Source organism: Tenrec ecaudatus, chromosome 10 (genome assembly GCF_050624435.1).
Source record: "Tenrec ecaudatus isolate mTenEca1 chromosome 10, mTenEca1.hap1, whole genome shotgun sequence".
Lineage (NCBI taxonomy): Eukaryota > Metazoa > Chordata > Mammalia > Afrosoricida > Tenrecidae > Tenrec > Tenrec ecaudatus.
Genome location: NC_134539.1, coordinates 123,764,902 through 123,770,088, shown reverse-complemented (window position 1 = coordinate 123,770,088; position 5,187 = coordinate 123,764,902). Strand labels below are relative to the sequence as shown.

Genomic DNA, 5,187 nt, shown 5'->3' with positions numbered 1-5,187 from the left:
ATCTAAGTGAGGTCGATCACACTGTTTTCCTGATTAAAAGGTTTGCCTTTTCGGCACTCCCAGTGTTTAAAGAGCAAACACATTTTAAGCCGTGGGGGATGGGAAGGGAAAGGAAGTGGGTATTGGTTCCAGGGGGCCTGGGGAAGGGGGAGGCAGGGGGGAAAGGAAGTGGTGTTAACAAACTCAGGGACAAGGGAATAAGTGATCCAAAATCAATGATGAGGAAGGTGTAGGAGGCCTGCTGGGGCTTGATCAAGGGCAATGTAACCAAGAGGAATAACTGAAACCCAAATGAAGACTGAGCATGATAGTGGGGCAAGAGGAAAGTAAAAAGAAATAGAGATAAGAACCAGGAGGCACAGGGCATTTATAGAGGTCTAAATACAGGCATGTACATATGCAAATATATTTATATATGACAATGGGGAAATAGATCTATGTGCATATATTTATAGGTTTAGTATTAAGGTAGCAGATGGACATTGGGCCTCTACTCAAGTACTCCCTCAATGCAAAAACACTGTTCTATTAAAAACTGGCATTCCATGATGCTCACCTTCTGAAGACAAAATGGGTGCATAGCAAATGTGAAGACACCTGATTGTGCCCAACTATCAAAAGAGATGGTGCCTGAGGTCTTAAAGGCTTGAAGGTGAACAAGCAGCCATCTAGCTGAGAGGCAACAAAGTCTACATGGAAGAAGCACACCAGCCTGTGTGATCATGAGGTGTCGATGGGATCAGGTATCAAAGACCCACAACAAAAAATCTTATCATTGTGAATGAGGGAAGTGCAGTGTGAACACCCAAAACATCTGTAGACAATTGGACACGCCCTTACGGAAGGGCCACGAGGAAGAGATGAGCCAGTCAGGGTGCAGCATAGCACAGATGAAACATAAGTTTTCCTCTAGTAGTTCTTGAATGCTTCCTCCCCCCACTATCATGTCCCCAATTCTACTTTGCAAATCTTACTAGACCAGAGCATGTACACTTGTACAGATAAGAGCTAGAAACACAGGGAATCCAGGGCAGCTATCACCTCAGGACCAATAATGACAGTAGCCATACCAGGAGGGTAAGAGGAAGGTGGGGAGAAAAGGGAAACTAATCACAACGATCTACACATAGCCCCCTCCGTGGGGGAGACAACAGAAAAGTGGGTGAAGGGAGACATCAGACAGTGTTAAGACATGAAAAAATAATTTATAAACTATCAAGGGTCCGTGAGGGAGGGGAAAATGTGCTGATACCAAGTGCTCAAGTAGAAATCACATGTCTTGAGAATGACGATGGCAACAAATGTACAAATGTGATCATCACAATGGATAGATAGATGTATGGAGTGTGATGCGCCCCAATAAAATGTTTTTAATTTTAACATTTTCTTTTTAAAAAATTGATTTTCTAATGATAAATTATTGCTCTTAATTGTTTGGAGGTATTAATAACTGAACACTTGATTACTTCTAGAATAGGAAAATGATTTTCTAAACTACTATTATCATAATTTCCTTTAAGATCACTTAATTGGGGGCTCTTTAACAGGTTCCTTTTAAAAGATTTATGTAAGATAATCAGGACTTTATTAATGAGGACTAGGTTGTGTGTGACCCGAGCCATGGCATTTTCACTTGCTTCTCTGGACAATGAACAGAGAAAGCCGAAGAATCAAGTGTTTTAATTGTGGAGAATATCACAAGCCACGTCTACTGCCAAGAGAACAATTTTGTCTGGTTCGAATTACTGCCCCGAGCTTCCTGGGAGACAGGCTAGGATGTGATGCCTCATTTGAGAGCAAGAGTAAAGCTCAAGCACAGGAACAGTTATGAGGAAGGTGCAGGATTAGCAATGTCTCCTTCAGCTGGATAGACAGTTGTGCCCTTAGAGGGGAATTAACTCCAGGCACCTGGAACGTTTGAGAAGATGGTATAAAATGTCTTGGTTTGTAAGGAGCCCTCCTCTTACAGAATTTCAACCGTAAAACTGCACCACCTTTTTTTAAGCTAATAACATTTTATGGTTCAAAATGTACAGCTGGTTGGACCTGCTCATTTGTATCTCCACCCTCGGTGTTCCTGGTGTAAATTACTTGAACTCTGTTGGAAAAACCAATGGACAAGTCCTGTACTCAAAAGCTCCTGCAGGGCTGGCCTTTGTGAGAGAACCACGGAACAAAGAGCAAGTTACCGAGCTGGTCCCGACCGTACTATTGACTCCATTGCTGAGTCCTTGTTTCCCTTATTGTCCTTCGGCAGCATTAAGTAGCTCAGAAAACAAGTACCACCAACTACAGCCTCCTTAACATTACAGAATAAGCATAACATTTGAAGAAACTTAAACACAACACAGTACTGCGCCTTTAGACAGTGCAACCTATGGTAAAGTCTGCTTTTTAACTAGGAATGATCAGGGGATAGCGCGAACGCAGTCCCCCACTACCACAAATTATGCAGTCGAGTTTCCCACATTTGGGGAAATCGCAGGGGTCAGCACACCCGGAGTGCAATGGGTGAGCCTCGCCCTGGGAAAACCACCTTCGTGATCATGGTATCTCCCCTGCCAGGTAAGTATGAGTTGCTGCCATCGCGTAGCAGCACACCCTAAGATTCAAACCACTCAACAGATAGGATGATTTTTCTCGTGCCATTTCTAAACCATCTCACTTATGAATATAATATCCCTACATTATAATAAAACAAAATATTTTCTTATAATTGAATATTGTGAAAATTCTGGGAAATATATGCCGAATATATGTATGCCCAGAAGCCAGTGCGGCTCATCTACATAAACCACACCCCCTTTACGTCATTAAGCGCGTCCTTCCTTTCTGATTTTATTTAGTGACCCTAGTCAAATAAAATTTAAAGGTAAAGACACCAGAGATTTAAATGTACGCAACTTAAATTGGCTCTTGCTTTCCAGCACTTGGTGCAATTGACGTCACTCGTATCCAGACGCAGTTCTTGGAGCTGTTAACCACGTAACCTGAATGCGCAAGTCTTAAAAGACGAAATCTGGCAAGACTACATTTGGAAAGCCAGCTCTCGAATTGCTAAAAATAGGTTTGTCTACACCGTCAAGCTGCAGTAACTATGCACGCAGCAATGGGTGGAGCACGAGTCGACGCCGACCCTGCGACCCTACAGGGCCGCGTAGACCCGTCCCTGGGAGCTTCCCAGACTAACTAACTCCTTCCCGTAGCAGAAAAGCCCCTTTCTCCAGCGGACAAGTCCCGGTGGCGTGGTTTCGGGGTCGACTGCGATCCACACAGTCAGGAGTTCGAGGTCACTAGCCGCTCCGCGGAGCAGCGCCCGGGCTTTTGAATGCGCACTGGCAGCCCAACGCGTAACCACGACGCCGCCGGGGCTCCTGGACAGCAGAAGCGGGAAGTCTCTTCCCCGAACAGAACCCTCATTTTAATTTTGAATGACGTGAACCTGGGGAGCGAGTATGCAGCATCCCCTCTCCCTGTACCCAGAGGAAGAATGCAATCGAATCCTGAGCATTTGGTTAACTGCTGGGGTTGGTTCACTCAGCACAACGGATGAAAGTCATCTTTAGAGACCAATTTACTTAATGGAGATCCAGGCATTCCCCACCCCCTCCCTCTCTTACTCCTCCCCCTTCAAGCAAAAACAAAGTGTTTGATTTATATGAACACCCTTCGGTTCTCAACACTATTCGCACAGGTCATGCATCTGCTTTTCCAGTTTGTCTAAGAAATCAAGTGCAAGACTACCGGAGAACCCATTGTACAAGAAAGCACGTTTCACAAAAGGCAGATTCTGTCCCAGGGAAGAGTTAATAATTTACATATTCTACACAGTTTAACAGTTTAAACCATACAGCCTTCTCAACCTTGCTTGTCCTTCCTCAATGTAAATTAGAATTATAGTTTCTAAATTTAACAAGTCTTCAATTGACTCCCCAAGACCCCACAAAAGCCCAAATCCACTGCCAGCTGGGTCAATTCCAATTCATGGCCACCCTTCGGGCTCCCTAAGGCTTTCTTGTCTGTAATCTGGTGGTCGAAGGCCAGGGCTTGCTTGGTGGGTTGAACTACCTGCCTGTAGCTCAGCAGTCCGGTGCAAACTGTTTATGCTGCCAACGAACTACAACCACCACAGTCCCCAAATCTTTTCATTTCACAGACATTGACATGTCCATAAGTGAGAATTCTGGTAACTTTAAAATGAGAAGAAATGTGGTGTTTAATTTTTTTTAACTTTATGAGAAATTAGTAACAGTGCAGAGGTTTCTGAGATGGGGAAGGAAATACTAGTGTCGAGTGGCGGGATTCTGTGATGTGACAAGTCTATTTATTGATCAGTTCCATTTTTATAAACTTTCTCCTGCATAGAAGCACTACATTTCATGAACATATGTGCATAAATACACATACATATAAACATGTCTGCTGGGCTGTCTGTGTGTATGATATCCACATTTTCTTTTGTGAAATAAAAAACCCTCTTGAAATCTGGTTGGGAACCACTCATGCATGGGAAAAACGGTGTCATGTAGGACTAGACTAGTGTGACCATCAAACAACTTTTAAATCCAAAAGTCTCAGAAGCATTACCAATGCCATAGTGTTCCCAAATGCCACAAGAACTTAATTTTTTCTGTCCTAGTAATCTTCCACATCTATTCAAGAGAATCTACCTTAGTGCAAACAGGGGTGACTGCCCACGCTCTGTGGCTCGGGCAGGTAAAGACACTCTGCAGTTCTTCTTTTTTAAATAAATCTTTTTATTGGGGCTCATACAATTCCCATCACAATCCATACATACATCAATTGAGCAAAGCACCCTTATACATTCATTGCCCTCGTCATTCTCAGAGTTCCCCTTCCACTTGGGTTCCTGGAATCAGCTCGGTTTCCTTTTTTTCCCTCCCCCTCCTTCCCCGCTCCCCCCTTGACACTCTGCAGTTCTTAATATGCTTTGAGGAGAGCCACTATATTTCTATGATTAGAAAAATTAATAAAAATGTTTTCTTAAACAGATGCTAAATAGTAACAGCTTTTCAGTAGCATAGAAAAAGTGGAGGGACTTCTAGTTCACTTTCACACAACATAGCTGTTGCTAACCCAGACATTTATTTATTTATGCTATCACAAATGAATGAATTCAATCTATAAAATCTTTTTAAGTGGAATCCAGGAGGACATCAAAGACCA

General features: G+C 43.2%; 1 non-coding gene across 1 annotated transcript; it reads right to left on the bottom strand.

Moving 5' to 3' along the window:
- Positions 1-2,409: 2,409 nt before the first annotated feature.
- Positions 2,410-2,573, bottom strand: LOC142460389 (U1 spliceosomal RNA). Its single transcript, XR_012786601.1, has one exon. It is a non-coding gene; the product is annotated as a U1 spliceosomal RNA (small nuclear RNA).
- Positions 2,574-5,187: the final 2,614 nt, after the last annotated feature.